Genomic DNA, 22,038 nt, shown 5'->3' with positions numbered 1-22,038 from the left:
GAGCCCAACTTTAATGTAGTTAAAATTTTAAAAATAGGGTGGGAAAATGAGTAAACGAGAACAAAAAAATGACCTGTCTATAGAAAGTTATTATGTGACAGAGAATATCAAAAAACAAACACAATTCAACAAAGTCAAAAAAGCTACAACCAAAGCATCAAAGAAAATGTGAATTTGTCCTAGGCCCCCCCAAAAAAATCTAAAAGAGCTCAAAAAGTATTTTAAAAATCAAATAAGAAGGGGTAGCTAGGTGGCAGAGTGGATAAAGCACTGACCCTGGATTCAGGAGGACCTGAGTTCAAATATGGCCTCAGATACTTGACTCTTACTAGCCATGTGACCCTGGGCAAGTCACTTAATCCTCATTGCCCTGCACAACAAAAACAACAACAAATTTTTTAAAAAAATTTAAAAAGAGAGGTAGAATAAAACTTGGGATAAAAAATGAGAGCAATGCAAGAAAATCATGAATAAAAGACTTAATAGTTTGATATAGGAGGAACAAAAATGCTGAAGAAAATAATACCTTATAAAGAGAATTGGCCAAATGGAAAAAGTTGTACAAAAATTCACTGAAGAACTCCTTAAAAAGTTAAATTGGCCAAATAGAAATGAAAGTACAAATGTTAACTGAAGAAAATAGTTGCTTAAAAGTTAGAATTGGAGGGGGAGGGGGCACCTAGGTGGTACAGTGGATAGAGCACTGGCCCTGGATTCAGGAGTACCTGAGTTCAAATCTGGCCTCAGACACTTGGCACTTACTAGCTGTGTGATCCTGGGCAAGTCACTTAACTGTCATTGCTCTGCCCAGAAAAAAAAGTTAGAATTGGGCAAAGAGAACTATCAAGAAATAATAAAACAAAATGAAAAATTAGAAGAAAAATGTTAAATATATCATTAGAAAAGTAGCTGACCTAGAAGATAGCTCTAGGAGAGAAAATTTAAGAATTATTGGATTATCTGAAAGCAATGATAAAAAAAAAAAGAACCCACTGATCATGTTTTAAGAAATTATAGCAGCAGAGCCAAGATGACAGATGTCAGTAAGCTCTCAAACTTCCTAACACAATTACCCTCCAAAAAACCTCCAAACACAGCCAGAAAAACAAGTCCTGAAGCAACAAAACCCACATAAAGATGGCTGAGATTATTTTCCAGCTAAAGACACTTTGGACGTTTGGCAGAAGGGGGAACCAGGCTGGGAGTGAGGTCCAGCACAGTGATCACACGAACACAGATACAGCTTCAGACAGGCTGCACCATAAAAACTTATCCCCTAAGTTTTGAATTAGCTGCAGTGTTGGCATCTTCTGGAAATAAGCTCACGGTCTGGTGAGAGGGCTGAATGGCTGGCCAGGGTCACAGGGGCAGTCTATGGGGATGTATGCAGGAGGTAAGGTGGGATTTGGATGTCCTAACCCAGTGGGGAACCAGGAAGAAACCTTGAGCAGTGGTGGCCAAGGAGGGGAAGGGGTACAGGCTCATTGGAGCTAGCAACTGGCCTGGGGTTATCTACAGACCAGAGAAAAGGCCAGGTGAGTAAAGCAACTGCCCTTCATTAAATCATATCAACTGGAACCCCCTGAAGCTTGGGAAAGTATATCCTGGAAGCAGGACCCCACACTAAGAAGGAGTGAAAAATCAAGTGAAAGATGGTCAAGATGAGCAGGCAGAGAAAATTGCAAACCAATGACAAGAAAGATGGAGGTACACCCCCAGAAAAGGATAACAACATCAGGTCCCCTACATCTAAAGCTTCCAAGAAAAATATGAATTGGTCTCAGGCCATAGAGGCACTCAAAAAGGACTTTGAAGATAAAGTCAGAGAGGTAGAGGAAAAAATTGAAAGAAAAATGAGGGTGATGCATGAAAGAAATGAGAAAAAAGTCAATAGCTTGAAAAGCCAAATGGAAAAAATTCTCTCTGATGAAAATAATTGCCTAAGAAATAGGATTAAACAAATGGAAGCTAGTGACTTTATGAGAAACCAAGACACAATAAAGTAAATCCAAATAAATAAATAAAATAAAGGGCAAAGTGAAATATCTTCTTGGAAAAATTGCTAACCTGCAAAATAGATACAGGAGAGATAATTTTAAAATTATTGGACTACCTGAAAACCATGATCAAGGAAAGAGCTTAGACATCATCTTCCAGGAAATTGTCAGGGAAAAATTGCCCTGATATTCTAGAAGCAGAAGGTAAAATAAAAATTGAAAGAATCCACCAATCACCTCCTGAAAGAGATCCCAAAAGGAAGACTCCCAGGAATATTATAGCCAAATTCCAGAGTGCCCTGATCAAGGAGAAAATATTGCAAGCTGCTAAAAAGAAAGAATTCAGGTACTGTGGAGCCACAGTCAAGAAAGGACAAGATCTATCAGCTTCTACATTAAAGGACTGGAGGGCATGGAATATGATATTTCAGAGGGCAAAGGAATTGGGATTACAACCAAGTATCACCTATCCAGCAAAATTCATTATACTCTTTCAGAGGAAAAAAATGGTACTTCAATGAAAAAGAGGACTTTCAGGTATTTGTGATGAAAAGACCTGAACTGAATGGAAAATCTGACTTTCAAATGCAAGACCCTAGAGAATCATAAAAAGGTAAACAGGAAAAATAAATTAAGGTTAAACTGTTTACATTCCTACTTGGGAATATGATACGTCTAACTCATAAGAACTTTCTCAGTATTAAGGCAGATGATAGAAATAATTTTAGACAGAGGGCACAGGTAGGAATTAATTATGAAGGGATGATATCTGTAAAGTATTTTTTGTTTTACTTTTTTGTGGGGTGGTTGGAGTTGGGTGACATGCCTAGGGTTGTGCAGTGGGTGAGTGTCTTGTGTCTGAGGCCACTTTGGGGCTGGGGTCCTCCTTGGTACAGGGTGGGTGCTTTGTTCACAGTGTCACCTAGCTGCCCCATGACAACATCTTTAGGGTAAAATTGAGAGGTGAGAGGAAGGTACTGGGGGAGGGGAAAGGGAAGAGGTAGCATAGGGTGAAATCCCACATGAAAAAAACAGGAAAGGGTTTATGGAGTGGGGGGAGGGAAGATGGGGGAGGAGTTGGGCAATAAGTGAACTTTACACTCATCAGAATAGGCTCAAAGATCTTAATGTAATCAGAGTTGGCTCAAGGAGGGATTAACATACACATGCAATTGGGTGGAATAATCCATCTAACCCTGCAGGGAAATAGGAGGAGAGGGGCAAAAGAAGAGAGGACAGATTGGGGGAGGAGGCATTCAGAAGCAAATCCCTTTTGAGGAGGGATAGGTTAAAATAAGATAGATAATAGAGTAAATATCATGGGGAAGGGAATAGGATGGAGGGAAACAGTTAACAATAGTGATTGTGAAAAAGAGAAAAGGGAAAAAAATTGTACAAAAAAGAAATTATCAAAGAAAACTGAGGGTGATGCATGAAAGAAATGAGAAAAAAGTCAATAGCTTGAAAAGCTATTAACTGCCATGATATACTAGAACCATAGGGTGAAATGAAAATTAAAAGAATGCACTGATCATCTGAAAGAGATCCCAAAATGAAAACTCCCAGCAATAGTATAGCCAAATGTCACCAATCCCAGGTCAAAGAGAATATACTACAAGAAGCCAGAAAGAAACAATTCAAATATTATGGAGCCATAGTCAGAATCACACAAAATTTAGCAGCTTCTATATTAAAGAATCAGAGGATTTGGAATACAATATTCCAGAGAGCTAAGGAGCTAGATTTAAAACAAGAATCACCTATCCAGAAAAACTGATTATAATCCTTCACGGTGAAAAATAGATATTTAATGAAATAGAGGACTTTCAAGTATTCTGATGAAAAGTTCAGAGCTGCATAGAAAATTTTACTTTAAAACACCAGACTCAAGAGAAGCATAAAAAGGTAAATAGGAAAGAGAAATCATAAGGGATTCAATAAAGTTAAACTGTTTACATTCTTACATAGGAAGATGATATTTGTAATGCCTAATACTTCATAATTATTAAGACAGTTAGAAGGCATATACATAGACAGAGGGCATGGTTGTGAGTTAACAATAATGGGATGATATCTAAAAAATAAAATTAAGGGGTGAGAAAGAGGGATACACTGGGAGATGGGCAAAAGAAGAGGTAGAATGGGGTAAATTATCTCACATAAAAGAGGCATGAAAGGAAGAGCTTTTACAGTGGAGTGGAAGATGGGGATGGTAGAACCTTACTCTCATCAGAATGGATTCAGAGAGAAATTAACAAAAACACTCAGTTAGGTATAGAAATATCTTACTCTATAGGATAGTAGGAGGGGAAAGGGATAAAAGAAGGAGGGAAGGTGCTGATAGAAGTGAGGGTATGTTGGGGGAGGCAGTGGTCAGAAGCAAAACACATTTGAGGAGAGATAGGGTGAAAAGAGAGGCAGAGGGTCAGCTAGGTGGTGCAGTGGATAGAGTACCGGCCCTGGAGTCAGGAGTACCTGAGTTCAAATCTGGCCTCAGACACTTAACACTTACTAGCTGTGTGACCCTGGGCAAGTCACTTAACCCCAATTGCCTCACTAAAAAACAAAACAAAAGGAAAAGAGAGGCATAATAAATGGAAAAAAATAGGATAGAGGGAAATACACAGTAATCAAAACTGTGAAAAAATTGTTATAGCAATTGTTTCTGTGTGTATGTGTAGGTCACTATTACATCAGTGTGGTTTGTTTTGGTTTTGTGTTTTTTTTGTGAGGCAATTGGGGTTAAGTGACTTGTCCAGTGTCAAGTGTCTGAGGCTGGATTTGAACTCAATTCCTCCTGAATCCAAGGCCAGTGCTCTATCCACTGTACCACCTAGCTGCCCCATCAAATTTACTTGTAAACCCATCTGCTTGTTTGATGAAGAACTGTGAATGACAACTTTTCTCAGCAATACAATGATCCATAGGACTAATGATGAAGCATACTGTTCACCTCCAGAGAAAGAACTGATATTGATGGAACACAGACCGAAGCAGGCTATTTTTCACATTCTTTCTTTCTCTCATTTTTTAAAATTTTATTCATCTTCTTATACAAAATAACCAATATGGTTGTTGTTTATCCTTCATTCTCAAAGAGGACAGTGACAGACGTCATGACTTCAATGATTTGGATTTAAAGGAGGAAGGACTGTGCAAAATCATGAGTCTCACATCCTTCTCCAGAGCCAACTGGGTCCAGTGGCAAGATATACAACTGGAGATGGCCCTGGATGACTGAGGCAATCAGGGTTAAGTGATTTGCCCAGGGTCACACAGCCAGTAAGTGTCAAGTGCCTGAGGCCAAATTTGAATTCATGTCCTCCTGACTCTAGAACCAGTGTTCTATCCACTGTGCCACCTACCTGCCCTGATTAATATGGTAATATTTTACATAATTGCACATGTATAACCTATATCTGATTTCTTACTGCCTTAGGAAGGGGAGAGGGAAGGGAGCGAGGGATAAAATTCAGAGCTCAAACTTTAAATAAAAATATTTATTTAAAAAAGTGAATATTAGGGGCAGCTACGTGGCACAGTGGATAAAGCACTGGCCCTGGATTAAAGAGGACCTGAGTTCAAATCCAGTCTCTGACACTTGACACTTACTAGCTGTGTGACCCTGGGCAAGTCACTTAACCCCAATTGCCTCACCAAAAAAAAAAATTTTAAAAGAATGTTAAAAGTTGTTTTTACATGTAATTGAAGTAAAATAAATTAAATAAATATAGTAAAAAGAATAGAAAAAAATTAATTGAGCCATGCAGAAAAAATATTAATGCTGAGTACATATTGGAGGGAAGAACACCCATGCCAGGCTTTAACATCTCTGGCCTTTCATGTCTGGGTGGATTGGATCATTCATTAACCTGATACTTGAAAACATTCAGTCCTTTATTTTTTTTAATTAATAAAGTATGTTGGTTTTTTTTGAGGGAACAGAAGGAGAGCTCAGGCAGCTTGCTGTTTCCTCTCTGCCATCTTGACTCCACCCCCCCCCCTTAAGGACTATCTTTATTCCTTACCTCTAAGTTGAGACCTATTCCCTGCTTAAATTTTTTTTCATAAGTTACCTAAATAATAAACTAGCTGTTATTTGCTAAGAAACATGTATTGAAATTAATTTAAACTCTTCTTTAGTTTCTTTTCAAAATACCATATTGGCCTGAATACGAGATACCTGCAAATATTGGTCATACCTTTAAATTGAGATTTCTTTAAAAGGGAAAAAAATATGTAGGATATATGGCAACAAATCATTTAATAAAATTATTGAATAAAATTGATTTGTCATGAATGTTTGGAATTTTTTCTTCTTTTTACATTTCTTTCCATTCCAATACAGTCTGAGAGGAAGAAAAATGATAACGAGGGTAATAAAGACAAAAAGAGCAATAAGAATAAAAATTATTTTCTTCCTCAGAATCTTCCCATAATATGTAATTTTTTTCCTAATAAAAGAGTGAGATAATAGGCTGAACTCAATTTTTTTCTCTAAGTCAGATTTGGGTTTCAGAAGGGTTGGGAGGAAACATGTCTTTCTTTGTTTGTCTGTTTTATCAACCCAGAAAAAATTTCTCAGAAAAAAACTCCAAGGAAGGCATGAAGCCTAAAGCAAAGGCTTCATAAGGAAGACTTTCTTCATATAAGGAAGCCTAAAGCAAAGTAAAGATAGTCATAGTATCCTAGGTAGAGTGCCTGAAGAGAGACCCTAGAGATCATCTAGTCCAGTTTTAGCATTTAACAATTGAGGAAGCAGGCAAAGAGAGGGGAAGTGGCTGCCCATGATCACACAGGTGCCAGGATTCAAATCCATATTCTCTGACATCGAAACCAGCATTTTTTCCATTGCAGATGTTCCTTTTCTAAAGCAAATTCAACCACAAAGGGGGTCAGATCCTAAGTCTTCATTAATTGAAAAGTTTTGTAATAGAAACAAACACAAGATGCATAGTTTCAAAGGACTCATGATGGAAAATGTTCTCCAAATCCAGAAAAAAAGAACTATGGAATCTAGATGCAGATTGAACCATACGGTTTCTATTTTTTGTTTTGTTTTTCTTTTTGGAGGTTTTTGCATTTTGCTCTGATTCTTCTTTCATAGCATGACTAATGCAGAAATATGTTTTATGAGATTGTACATATATAATCTATATAAGATTGCTTGCTGTCTTCAGGAGTGGGGAGGGAAGGGAAGAAGAGAGAACAATTTGAAACTAGAAATCTTATAAAAACAAATGTTGAAAACTATTTCTACATGTAACTGGAAAATAATAAAATACTTTTATGAAAAAAATAGAAACAAGATAAACACCATACTTGAGAAATGGTAAAAAGAGAGAATTTGGGGGCATTCCCTCATTCATAAAAATGGGGGGGGGACTAAAGGACTGGAGTTGTGGCAGGGGCAAAAGCAGTCCTTCCCTAACTTCAGTCTCTAAAGTTCTAACAAAGAATAGCAATCTGTCATAGGGATGCCTGCTTTGCAACACCCTTCAATTAAACTTTTCCAAGTCTTTCCCTATAGGAGGTAAGTTCTGCCAGTGGCTGTTCTGCATTTGTCAGTACTTGACTTAAGTGATTAGTGCTTTGTCCCTTGGTACCTCACAAAGGGACACATTGCTGCTCCTATAATCCATTCAAGTCACTCATTTCTCTTTAAATATTTTCTCAATCTCTTTTTCATCTCCTGGTGTTCTTTCTGGGACTCCCTTAAAACCCTTCTTCCCTCTCTCCTTGTCTGTATTCTCCTCCTTCTTCTTTATCTCCTGATCCTATTTTATATTTACATTCAGCCCATCTTTATCCTAGAATCACTGGGTAGTAGAGCATCTCTAATTCCCTGCCCAACTGGGGAAAAACTATCTTTGTTGCTACAACCCTACTGAAATCCCAGGGAGTTGCCACCAAACCTACCACGAACCATTTCAGGTACTACCACTTTCCTTCCTTCCTTTTCCTCACTAACCAAATAGAAACACTGGCCTATTTGCTACCTATGAATGATCCAGCTCACGTTCCAGACCAGAAAAGCAGCTCATCTCATCTCCAGTCTTCGTAAGATCTTTACTCTCTACAAATGTCTAACAATAAATTTCATTAAAAGGTATAAATTCTATATGTTGTCACCTGTTTATTCTCTGAATGTGCATGTTAGCTACCCATTTAGAAGACTATCTGTGTGAAATGTAAAGAGTAGGGGCAGCTAGGTGGCACAGTGGATAGAGCACCGGCCCTGGAGTCAGGAGTACCTGAGTTCAAATCTAGCCTCAGACACTTAACACTTACTAGCTGTGTGACCCTGGGCAAGTCATTTAACCCCAATTGCCTCACTAAAAAAATGTAAAGAGTAATATATGAATGAAGAAATCAGATTAATTATCCATTTCAGTTATTTTCTGTGAACCTCCAAAGTGACCCAGAAATTTTGAAAAAAAAAAAAGAATAGGCACCTAAGCCAAAACATTATGATCATCTTCAATCCCTCTCTCTCTTTTGACCCCTTATAGAAGCAGCTGCTGATGCACTGGATAGAGTGGTGGGCCTGAAGTGAGGAAGACCAGAATTCTAATCCTTCCTAGCTGGGAATGTCCCTTCATCTCTGTCTGCCTCAAGTTCCTCTGCTGTAAAATGAATATCGTAATAGTCCCTGCTTCTCAGGATTGTCATGAGGATCAAATGAGACAATATTTATAAAGCACCTGGCACAAAGTAGGCACTATAGAAATGCAAATCGACTACCAGTGATCATTATTTTCCCTTGTGAATCATCCCGTCAATAGTAACTTCAAGAACTTTGACAGGAATTGAAATTTCAAATGCCAGCCTATAGTTACAATGTGGCTCTGCACTAAAACAGAAGCTATCTCTCTGAATCTGTCGATCTTCTTTTCTGGCCTAATTTCATGCCATGGTTTTAGTGCCCCTGATGCTTGTGCAATCCAAGACTCCCTCTGCTGTTCTCCTGGGGATATCATTTTTGTCCAGAACAGATTCCAACTGTGGGTCCATAGTATTTGTCCACTGCAGGGAACAATGCCCCAGACCAACCTAGAGTTAAAATTGCAATTCCAGACTTAATTGAGACATTTTTCCCTGTAGAAACAGGTTCAGTGATTAGAGGTACCCCTCCTCTTTCAAGCAATTATTTATCTTCACTGGGTGGACAAAAACTAAATTACCAGGAATAACTCCTTACTGCCAATCCTTCAGGTTTATCTCCCTGGTCAACATTATCAGGTTGGGACTAGAAAGACTTCTTGAGTTGTCTCAACTACCTTAATGTTAGTGGCCTTAATTGTAGAGGAACAATAAGACAATCCAAAACTCAAATGAGATAATATTTATAAAGTACCTGGCATAAAATAGGCACTTGTATAAATGCAAGTTGACTCACTGTGATCATTGTTTTGAGAGGACAGTTACAAGGATAGCATCTGCCTTTTTTTTCTTTCATTTTTCTGCCCATTATGCCTAAAATGTCTTCATTCTTAAGATCTAAGTCTATTCTAGCTATTAGGAGACCTCTGCTTTTCAAATGCAAATGTGCAGCAATACAATGCAATCATTTCAATTCTCATCTTTTTTTTGGAGATGACTCCAAATGTGACTGCATTAATATTCAAATATTAATGCAAATAATATATGTGCGATATCATAGCAACATTGTTCTGTGAGATTAATATACTGTACTTGAACAATGAGATATCACAGCAATAGACATGAATTCAAATCATGAAACAGTACCAATGACTTTTTCATGCATCAATATATAGACCTTAATAATGCATACAGCAGCACTGAAAACTTGCTTAGAGACAAAACGTATTAATAAATCCATCAATAGACAAATTACATAACCTTATTTTCATGCTAACCTCAGGTAGGGAATGAAGCTAGGCTAGTTTGGTTAAGCTGATTATAATTCCAGTTTTTTCCTTCAAAAATTAAAATAACCAGAATATTTCAGAAGAAGCATTCTCTAATAAACAGTTCCAGGAAACAATCAGGTAAAAAAAATAAAATTATCTTCATCTTTAAAGAAAACTTACTAACTACCAGAAAAAGATTTTTTTAAAAAAAAGCAATTTCTGGAATGGAAACAGCGCTACTTAAAGATGAAAGTGTAAGTCTATATGGCCATTTAAGGGTAGATATATGAACCCAGAGTTATTTCATTTGAAAGTGCTACTTAAGGACTATCTTTCAGGAAAAGACTGGGTCACCCTAGAGGGGAAAAATATCCATAACTTCACAAATGTCTAAGTAAAATTCCTGGTTTCTCTAGCTTCCTTCGAGGCTTAACTCAAATCCTCCCTTCTGCAAAAAGCCTTTTCTAGTCACCCTCCCCTCTAAGAACACCTCCAATTTATTCTCTATATATCTTAACTATGCATAGTTTTGTATACATAAGAATGTGAATTCATTAAGCACAAGGGTGGGTTTTGCCTTTCATTGTATCCCCACTTCTTAGCAAAGTGCTTAGCACATAGTAAACACTCAGTAAATGTTTGTTGACTTATAAAAGAAAATACTTGCAAGAGAACTAGCCAGAAATTAGTGCTGTATTTCCCAATGAGTATATAATTCATATATCTCATATAAAATATATGAACATACATAGGTTATCTAAATATATAGCCTAAGGTTGAAGTGGTATTGACAAATGTGATCTGGTCCTCACATATGAGGAAAGCTAAGGTCACACATGGACATGGAGGTTGGGGTGGGGGAGGAGCTGAGGATTGCCTCTCCTAAGAAGTCTCAAACCAACTCAGTAAGTCTCTGACATTTTTTTTAATTCAAGCCTTTATTAGATCCTTACTATGTGGCAGACATTGTGCTAAGATTTTATGAATATCATCTCATTTGATCTTCACAACTGTAGTAGGTAGGTGTTATTATCATCCCCAATTTAAAATTGAGATAATTGAGTTAGGCAGTTGTTGAGTGTCTTTCCCAAGGTCACACAGCTAATAAGTGTCTTATGATGAATTTGAACTCAGGTGTTCCTGACTTCAGGCCCTGTGCTGTTATATGGGTATGCAGCACATAGCTCATCATTCTCTCCACCATTCAGGAGTCAGATATCCCTCTACTTAAGTAGCAACATCCCAAATCCTCCTATCTTGGGTAAAAGTTGGGTTATACAAGCTTGTCATATTTTCTGCCCAAATTAGAATCATTTGTATGATCAGAATTTTCTTTTTGAGAACATCTCATCCTTTCTAGGATGTCTCTAGAGAATTTGAAATAAAGTATCCTAACCTTTTTCTGAGCCTTTAAAATCTGCTTTCCCAAACTCTCATGAGAATCTGAAAGGAATTATGTCCAAGTTTTCTCCCTTTCCCATCTATCATGATTTCTGAAATGGTCACTTCCTCCCAGGGTTTCTGTCATTTCTACTTCAGCAACAAGATCCTATTTATTGGTCTTAATCATTCCTGGAATAGTAGTTCCCTTCTTGACTTTATCTAGCTATTGAAGAATGGAATTATCATTAAAATTCAAAAGTCCATTGGCATACATCCCAGACCCCTCACAATGTGACTTTAACCTATCTTTCTAGCCTTATCTCACACTATTCTTCTGCATGTAGTCAAACCAGACCATTTGTCTCCCCAGTGTATCCTATATTTTTCACCTCCGTGCCTTTGACTAGACTTAAAGCGTCTTCTGTGCCAGAAATATATTCTTCTCTAAGTCCATCCCTTTCTTTTGAAATTCTGTCCATCATTCAGGGGCAAGCTCAAATGCCACCTCCTATGACACCCTAGCCAAGAGTGATGCTTCTACTCTTGGAATCTTCATAGTATTCTGTGCCTCTTTTACACACACATGTTGAAAGAGTGAGCTCAAAGCCCCATTTGGCTTTGGCTCTTCCCATATCCATATTAAAAGCCAGGAATGTGTCTGAGAAAGTAAGAGAGATACTGGCTTTATTCCCTAAGGTTGGCTTTGTTTCTGTGATTTTTCTTTGCCTCTTTGGCTAAATGGGAGAGTAAAGGAGCTATAGAATTTAGGAATTAAGAAACTTCAAACCCCAGAACTGTTTTTGTAGTTATTAGGTAACTAACTCCTACATGTAATTGCATGGCATGGTCTAACCATCATGGATTAAAATTGGGAAGCATAGATAATATGAACCATAAGGTATCATGAAATCTCTGACACAGAGACCCAAGCACTTGGACAAAAACGTTTGATTCAGAAAAGTCCAGTGGATTAGCTAGTGGAAAGGAGCATACTCTGTATCCTCATGATCTTGGATTCTTGTATAAAAAAATCCCCTTATGGGGACAGAAAATTCTTCTAGCCAGAATCTAGAAAGGAACAAATAGACTTTGAGTAAAATGTGTGTGTGTGTGTGTGTGGGGAGAGAACCCTAACCCTCTACCCAAGGAGGGTTGTCACTGGTCCTACTACTGAAGTAAAGGTAACGAATTTTATTAAAGTTACAAAAAATCTTATGAATTTGAAGTTTTACAAAAAGAATGACAATCTACTTTTTTGAGTTCCCTTCCATCTCTCATATTCTATGAGTCTGTAATAGGGAAGAGATAGCACTACAGTCAACGATTATAATTAAAGCCAATAACTGGAAAAGAAACTTGAGCCACATGATCAGTGAGGCCAAGCCTGGAATCTTACAGTAGAAAGTATGTGCCTTTCAGGGGATCAGTCAGTGTAACAAGGTCCAACAGAGTATCATCTGATGGAAAATATACAGTGAAGCAGTGCCAGTGGAGCAGCATCCAGTAGAGGAAATACAATGTTATTTGTCAGTCACTAAGCATTTATGAAGCACCTGCTATGGGCCAGGCACTGTCCTAAGAACTGGGGGTACAAAGCAAAGAAAAAGACAGTCCCTAGTCACAAGGAGCTCACGATCTGAGTACATGACAGGCAAATAACTATGTATGGACATGATAAAGAGAAAACATTCAACAGAGGGAAGGCACGAGAGTGAATAGAGATTAGAACAGGCTTCCTGTAGATAGTAAGACTTAGAGGAAGCTAGAGAAGATAAGAGGTGTAGGTGGGGAGGCAGAGAATTCCATGAATAGAGAATAGCCTGGGAAAATACCCAGATCTAGGAGATGGGGTATTTTGCTTGAGGAAAAGGAAGAAGGCCAGTGTCACTGGTTGGCAGAGTATGTGGCAAGGAGTAAGGCACAACAACAACAAAATAATAATAATCAACAATAGCATTTATATAGTACCTATTATGTGCCAAGCACTAAGCTAAGCATGTCATAAACATAATCTCATTTGAGATAGGCATATGAAGACTAGTCAGATGGTTAATGTCTTTGAATGCCATATAGTTGATCCTAAAGGGAACCTCTGGAGTTTATTAAATGGTGAGAAAGGTGATATGGTCATATCTGTACTTTAGGAAGATTGCTTTCATAGTCAAGAATAGGATGGACTGGAATTGGGAGAGACTTGTGGCAGGGGAACCAACCAGCGGGCCATTGCAATAGTCCAGGTATGAAGTGATGAGGGCATTCATCAGGGTGGTGACAGTGTCAAAGGAGAGAAGGGAGTATACATGAGAGGTGTTACAAGGCAAAATTGGCAGGACTTGATAATAGATTGAATATGGGAATTGAGAGATATTGAGGACTCAAGGATATGAGCCCTTGGGTAACTGGGTAACTGGGGAAATAGTGATGCCTTCAGCTGTAAAAAGGAAGTTCAGAAGAGGATTCGGGAGGAGAAGAATAATGAGTTTCATTTTGGACATATTGAATTTAAACTGTCTATGGGACATCAAGTTTGCTATGCCTAAAAGGTATTTGGAGATGTGAGTCTGAAAATTAGCCAAAAGGTTAGGGCTAGATAAGTAGATCCAAGAATCATCAGTATATAAATGATCATTGAATCCATGAGAGCTGAAAGGAGATTGATGAGTTGACAGACAAGTAGGAGAACCAGGATAGAAGAGTGTCACAGAAATTTAGGGAGAAGAAAATATCAAAGAGAAGAAGGTGCTCAACAGTGTCAAGGGCTATAGAGAGGTAAAGAAGAACTGGGAAGAAGACCATTAGATTTGGCAAGTAAGAGATCATTCCTAAATTCAGAGAGGTTTGGGTTGAATGATTAGGTTGGAAGCCAAGTTGTAGAGAGTTAATAAGAGTGTAAGAAAAAAGAAAATGGAGACATGAATTGTATATGGCCTTCTCAAGGAGTTTTGCCACAGAAGGAAGGAAAGAAATGGGATGAAATTAGTACAGGTGGATGGAGTAAATGAGAAATTTTTTGAGAATAAGAGAGACATGCGTGTTTTTGTAGGCGACAGGGAAGCAGCCAGTAAGCAAAGAGAAATTGACAAAACAGTGAGAGTGAGTATAATAAAGGGAGCAAACTGTTAAAGAAGATGGGACAGAATGGGATCACTTCTGCATGTAAAGGGCTTAGCCTTGACCAAAAAGAATGCTACCTTTTCATGAAAAAAGCAGTAAAGGAGGAGATAATGGCAAAAGGCATCTGGGTAGGGGGCAGCTAGGTGGCGCAGTGGATAAAGCACTGGCCTTGGATTCAGGAGTACCTGAGTTCAAATCCAGCCTCAGACACTTGACACTTAACTAGCTGTGTGACCCTAGGCAAGTCACTTAACCCTCATTGCCCTGCAAAATTTTTTTTTTAAATTTAAAAAAAAAAGGCATCTGGGTGATAAAAGATGAGGAGAAAGGAAGAAGGCAATCTTGGTGAATGGCTTCAATTTGTTTTAGTGGAATATAAGGCAAGAATCTCAACTGAGAGGAGAGGGGAGCCATGGAAGGTTAGAGAAGGGATGGCTAAGGTTTGTAAAAATCACTGTGCTGAGTGGAATAGCGAGTTAATTAGGGAAGTATAAAAGGATTGTCTTGGCACAGTGAGGACCTAGTTGAGGTTATATAACAAATTTGTAATGGATCCAGGCAGAATGGTTTCATGATTTTTCTCCACCTTTTTTCAGCAGCACATGAGGAGTGAGGACAGCAGATTGTGGAATTAATCCAAGGGTGCTTTGGCTGGGAAAGATCAATGACAGGAAAAGGGAAGAAGGGACTGGAAAGAAGAGGACAACAGAGAGTTGAACTAGTTCACTAGGGGGATAAGATAGGGAAAAGAGGAGGCTGTAACCAGTGCAGGGGTGATGGCCTATGAAAGAACTGAGGGATCAAGGAATTGGAGGCCACAGTGAGCACAGAGATCGTGAGGGCTTTGAGGAAAGACAGAAGGACAACTGATGCTGATGAGATGAGGAGAGTCATGAACATGAAAGTGGTACATTTGTGAGTGGTGATGTCAAGATCAATGATGTGAGCATCATTATGTGGGAATGAAGTAGGGTGGGAGACAAGATCAAATGAAATTAGTAAAATGAGGATTTTTGAGATTAGAGTGTTTGAGTAAGTATCATTACGTATGTTGACATCCCCTGTTATGAAGCCAGGAGATGGGACAGAATGACTGTGCCCAAGTACTGAATTCATAGAGGAAAGAAAGGGAATGTTCTGGAGCTTAATAGATAACGGCTACTAGAATTTTAATTTGGTGGTAGATATGGGTTGAGTGAACCTCAAAGAATGCCAGAATTTACTCAGAGGTTACAGAGCAATCGTAGTAGAGGGAAAGCCTAGAATTGGCAATTGGAGAATGAAGTTTGAATGATGATAGCTGACTGTTCAGAATCACTGGGATGGGAAGGTTTTAAGGGAGATGGGAGCTTATTATTCATTGAGGAACAATTTCAGGTAGGTTAACAACATCCCCATGGGATTTAGTCTCTATTAGGAGATGCTGCAACCCTGCAGCATCTACAATGTGAATTGTCCCTCCATGAGTATACCTGACTACACATATTTCCTACAAAGGATCATAGAATAAAGATTTAGACTTGGAAGGAACTTTAGAGGCCATCAAGGGCCCTGCTCTTCAATTTTAGGTGAGGAAACTGAAGCACAGAGAAAATAGGTGACTTGTCCACAATCACACAACTATCAGTGATTTAGTAAATGTCTAAGGCAGTATTAGAACCTAGATCCTCTTGCCTCCAAGTCCAGTGCCCTATTTAATACACCGGGCTTTATCTTCAGGATATGTGTTTGCCCCTACATGAGTGTGTCCAGGCCCCAAATGTTCTTCTCAACTCTTGTTCCATATAAGTTCACACTTCCTATTGATACTGTGTGTATTTACAGTGAGAGTGTGTCCCAGGTTTATATGGAAAATGTGCTTTTTCACTTGCTTTCATTCTTTCCTATGCCACTTCATAAATATGCTTTTGCTTTTAACCAGTTGTGTATTCTGGCTGAATAATAAGTAAACACTGAAGTAAATGCTTCAGTGGAGGCTTGTAAGCTATAGTTTCAGTGCTTTTGGATCAAAAATAGCTTGAAAGTAGGGTAGTCTTTTCTCAGAAACCTGCCCTGCAAGCTTAACTAGGTATCACATAATCATTTGTGTTCATGTCTCAGAGAGGCAGTATGGTGTAGAAAATAATATGCCAGGTTTGGAGTCAGAAAGACCTGAGTTCAAATTCAGAATCTGATGTCTAATTGATATGTGATCCTAGTTGTCACTTAACTTTCATGTGCCTCATATAACTTATCAACTAAGTTATAGATGGGTTGTGATCTGTAGGATAGAAATTCCTCAAGCTGACAAGATCACTTATCCTTCTTCAATTCATATATGTATGTGTGTCATATCTCCCTTACTAAATTGTAACCTTTGTAAGATTACAATTATTCTTTTTTTTGTAATAAACATTTTTATTTGTAGTTTGGGGCTCTAATTTTTATCCTTCTTTCCCTCCCTCCCCACCTCCATCCCCAAGGTGACAATCAGATATGGGTTATACATGTATGATTATGTAAAACACTACCATATTTGTCATTTTGTACAAGAAAACTTGATTAAAAGAAAAAAATGAAAGAAAGTGAAAAATAGTATGCTTCAGTCTGTTCCATCAATATCAGTTCTTTCTTTGGAGGTGGATAGTACATTTCATTGATATTCCTTTGGGATTGTCTTGGATCATTGTATCATTGAGAATAGTCAAGTCATTCAGTTACAATTATTTTTAGGTCAGTTACTATGGCTTATTTCTTTTTGAATCTCTCTCAGTATCTTACACAGAGCCTTGCACATTATATTCACTTAATAAATGTTTATTTAACAAATGAGTGAATGACCAAAGTCTATAATCCTCCATTGTAACCAGTGATAATCCCTATTGAAGGGAATGTCAGAAGAAATAGTAAATCATTTAATTCACATTTATTAAGTGCCTACTATATGTCAGGCACTATGCTAAATTTTTTGAAGAAAAGCAAAAGACAATCTTTGCCCTCAAAGAGTTCAAAATCTAAAGGGGGAGACAATGTGAAAGCTCCTATCTACAAACTATATATATATATATATATATATATATATATATATATATATATATATATATATATATATAGACAATATATATAGACAATGTGAAAGCTCCTATCTACAAACTATATATATATATATATATATGTGTGTGTGTGTGTGTCTGTGTGTGTGTCTGTGTGTGTCTGTGTGTCTGTGTGTCTGTGTGTGTGTCTGTGTGTGTGTGTCTGTGTGTATGCATATACACAATAGGAAACAACAGAGGGAAGGCAGTAGAATTAAGAAGAATGGAAAAGTGTATGTAGTAGAAGAACTGCATGACATTTATTTCATATTTTCAGTGGTTGTGAGATATTTTGCTTTATAGCTTTTCATGTCCATATCATAGTGTCAGACTATAAATTCTGTAAGACCAGGGGCAATGCCTTAGCTAAACCCTGTATCTTCCAGCACCTAGCACATGGCTTTGTACACACTAGGTGGTTGATTAAAATGGATTTTTAATTCTAATTTTTTTTTGTGGGGCAATGAGGGTTAAGTGACTTGCCCATGGTCATACAGCTAGTAAGTGTCAAGTGTCTGAGGCCACATTTGAACTCAGGTCCTCCTGAATTCAGGGCCATGCTTTATCTACTGCACTACCTAGCTGCCTCTGTGTTTTAAATTTAATTCAGATGAACTTTGCCTTTTGTAAGGTTACTCCCAGGTAGCATAATTCCCTTTGATACCAAGCTACAAAGGAGCTTCCTGGGATTCCAGAAAGCCTTCCTCTCCTAGAGATTATCTGAAATTTACAAACGTCAAATTCCAAGCCACAATTCTCTGGAAAAATAGAATCTGTTCATTAAAACTAGAATTTCACTTTTTAACACAAATTCCTTCTAAGGGAGCTCCTGCCTGGGATGAAAGTGCTCAAAGGCTTCCTTCACATTAATCATAGAATATGGGGAATTATAATGAGCTCCCTGAGGAACTAGGTGTTTGGATTCAGACTCCTCTTGGCCCCTGGGTGACTCTCAATACCTCTTCAGAGAATGTGCCCAGGACCCCCACTAGCTCCTCCTCAGGGAACTCCACTTACTATTCTCAGAGTTTAAAGGCCTCTTTTCTACAAAGAGACTATAGTTAGTGACTCATTCTCTATGACTTTCATTCCAAGTCCTGGCCAATCACTGGAGAGAGATGGGCTGATCAGATTCCTAAAGAAGCCTGTATTGCCTTCCAGCCAATTCACTGTATTTGGAGCTCTCTGGCCAGGGCCCCAGTAATGTTGCCATCCCTTTGTCCCTCTCCTAAACCCAGGCTCTAACTGAACTGCCTGGCAAATTGTGATACTTTAAGATGAGAAATAAAATGGGGATTTGTTATAAATATACTGGGAAATGATTTATCAATTTGAGGTAAGTACTCTAAATTCCACCTATAGGTCTCTTGTCTTATTTTCTTCTGTAATTCTCCCAAACTATACTTCCTTCTGAAAAATAGTAAATTTAGGAGGTTGGGAGGGATACTACACAGGTTGTTTTATCTGTCCTCCATTTCCAGATATGATTCTATCTTATAAAGCACAGACAAATGTAACTCTAGCTTGGGTTAAAAATCTTCCAGGGATAACAACTTGTAAATAGAATACAATGCAGTACAACAAAACACAGTACAACACAACACAATATAATACAATTCAATGAGAGACAAGAGAGGCATCCAGCTATCATGGATAGAATCCTGGATTTGGAGTCAGGAAGACATGGTTTTAAATTCTGCCTTCACTAGCCATGTGATCATGGGTAAGTCACTTAAATCCTCTGGGTCCCAGTTTCCTCATCTGTAAAAGGAGTTGGACTAAATGAGTTTTCTGGGTCCCTTCCAAATCTAAATATATGATCCTACAATGAACATTTATTAAGTGCCTTGTTGCTCTTGTTCAGTCCTTCAGTAGCATCCTACTCTACATGATCCCATGGACTTGATCCATGGGGTTTTCTTGTTAAAGATACTGGAGAAATTTGCCATTTTCTTCTCCAGTACATCCCCATTTTACAAATGAAGACCTGAGGCAAAAGGCCCTTAAGTGACTTGCCCAGGGTCACACAACTAAGAAAGTATTTGAGAACATATTTGAACTCAGATCTTCCTGACTCCAGGCCAAGGTGCTCTATCCACTGCACCAATGACCTGCCCCTAGTGCCTAATTACCTTAAATGCCTACTGTGTGCAAAACCCTGGACTAAGTACTAGGGAAAATATCTAGCCTAGATAAAACAGATTCTACCCTAAGTAGCTTAGAGTTTTTAGTAAGGAAGATAAGACAAGTAAGGGGAAAAGAAATAAGTTTTTATATAGTACCCACTATGTGCCAGGTACCATGTTAATTGCTTTTTAAAAATATTACCTCATTCAATCCTCACAACAACCCTGTAAGGTAAGTTCTATTATTATTATTCCCTTTTTACAGTTGAGGAAACTGAGGCAACCAGAAATTAAGTGACTTCCCCATGGTCACATGAATAATTATTTGAGGCTAGATTTGAGCACAAGTCATTCGAATTTGAGGTCCAGAGCTTCTATCTACTGTGCTGTCTCCTACAAATAGTTATAATATGAAGTTGAATCTCACTGAGAAAGGTACAAACAAAAGAATGAGGATGGCAATTAACTGAAAGCAAAGATAAGTGAGATTTTTTAAGTATTTGGGATTCAAAGTTATCAAGATGGAAAAACCATGACCCCTTATCATCGATTCTAGTTTCAAGCAAGTTTCATCAGACAATTCTTCTTGATGTCTAACCTAAACCTATTTGATTACATCTTTTTTTTAAAGGGAAAAAACAATTTTTTATTGCTTGTTTCATTTTTCACTCTTCCAGAGTGAAAGTGACTGATGAATTAGAATGGGATATAGTTGTCTAAATTCCAGCAGTCTCTTCATATTTGATGACATCTTAAGCGTATATGCCCTCTGCTATCCTCCACACCCTCCCTAGTCTGGACACCTCCCTCTGACCTCACTTCATAGAGTGGATGCTTCCATGCTTCAAGGATCTGTGATTTCCTTGGTTTGGTTATTCCCCCCTCCCCTGCATCTGCAGAGCACAAGCCCTCTCAAAAATCAATGGAGGCTTCATGATTCGTCATGCCTGAAAAAAAAAATCAATCACCTGCTAAGGTGATTTTGACCTCTGGTTACAAACCTCTGTGATCTGATACTCAGATTGCTTACCACACAAGGAGCACATTTTCAAAGTCTTTCCAGATTCATAGGATCATACAGGGTTTACCTTCTGCTATCATACATTTCAAGAACCAGGAACCATTTCCATGCCATGAAGACATCAGGGTAAAACTTCAATAGAGATAAACACTAAACGTATTTCTGAAAATTTGCAAATGCACAAATAAAATCCCTGTTCTAAAATTTCACTGGGGATTTCATAATTGAAAAGAACCCTATAATAAATCCATTGATGACAGTCAGATGGTACAGTGGATAGAGGACCAGGTCTATAGTCAGGAAGAACTGAATTCAAATATGTCCTCAGATACTAACTAGATATGTGACCCTGGGCAAGTCACTTAACCCTGTTTGTTTCAGTTTTCTCATCTGTAAAATGAGCTGGAGAAGGAAATGGCAAACCACTCTAGTGTCTTGGCCAAGAAAACACTAAATGGGGTCACAAAGAGTTGGACACGACTGAAATGACTGAACAACAGCAACATAATAAATCCTTCAGTAAAACAAATAATCTCACATACGTGCACAATTTATTTCTGCATAGCATGACTTTCCTACTAATTAAAGCATACTCTTACATAATACTCAAAGTTTTAAAAGGATTTTGCTCACAATAACACTATGAAGCAGGTAGCATTTTACTACCATTATACTACCATTACTACCATTTTACAGATAAGGAACTACAGAATGGGAGAAATCAAGATCATGTAGCTAGTAAATGGCAGTCACTACTCCCACCAGGCCTCTGACTCCAAATCCAGTGTGCTTTTCCGAAATTCATGCTGCATTTCTGCTTGATTCAAGCAAGTAACATCCATATTCTCTCCATATCATCTTACATAAACGATCACATTTAGCAAAATATTTAAATGCTATCACAAGGTTACCTGAACAATAAACACTTCTCAATTCTGAATAAGTTATGTTTGGACATGGTTTGTCAGAATGATAATGAAAGGTATGTGGGCAGACAGAGCTTTGTCCTAGAATTTAGAAATCAAGAGAGAGCAGGAGTTTGGACAGTAGAAACAACTGAGTTTATGAGCCAGTTAACTAGAATAAGTGGTTAAAATTGGAATCTCCTATTGTTAATAACATCTGTGAACTATTATAGTAATTAATTCTCCCCCATGTGAAAATGATGAGGCAACTTGGTATACTGGATAGTTTTCAATGAGGGCTGCCCATAGAGTCAGGAAGACTGGTGTTCAACTGTATTTTTGACATGTGCTAACTGTATGACCATGAGAAAGTTATTTAATTCTTTGGTGTCCTAGGTGACTAAGACCTTAATTTGTAGACTAGTTGTTCATCTACAAATGGGAGAGAGTTACCACCCTAGAATTCCTCCACAATGATAAAAGTTTGGACAAAATATAACATATATCTGTATGTACACGTATGTTATATATGTGTGAATGCACATAC

This window comes from Dromiciops gliroides, chromosome 4 (genome assembly GCF_019393635.1).
Source record: "Dromiciops gliroides isolate mDroGli1 chromosome 4, mDroGli1.pri, whole genome shotgun sequence".
In the NCBI taxonomy this organism is placed as follows: Eukaryota; Metazoa; Chordata; class Mammalia; order Microbiotheria; family Microbiotheriidae; genus Dromiciops; species Dromiciops gliroides.
The sequence above is the reverse complement of the archived record's forward strand: the minus strand, read 5'-3'. Positions refer to the sequence as shown.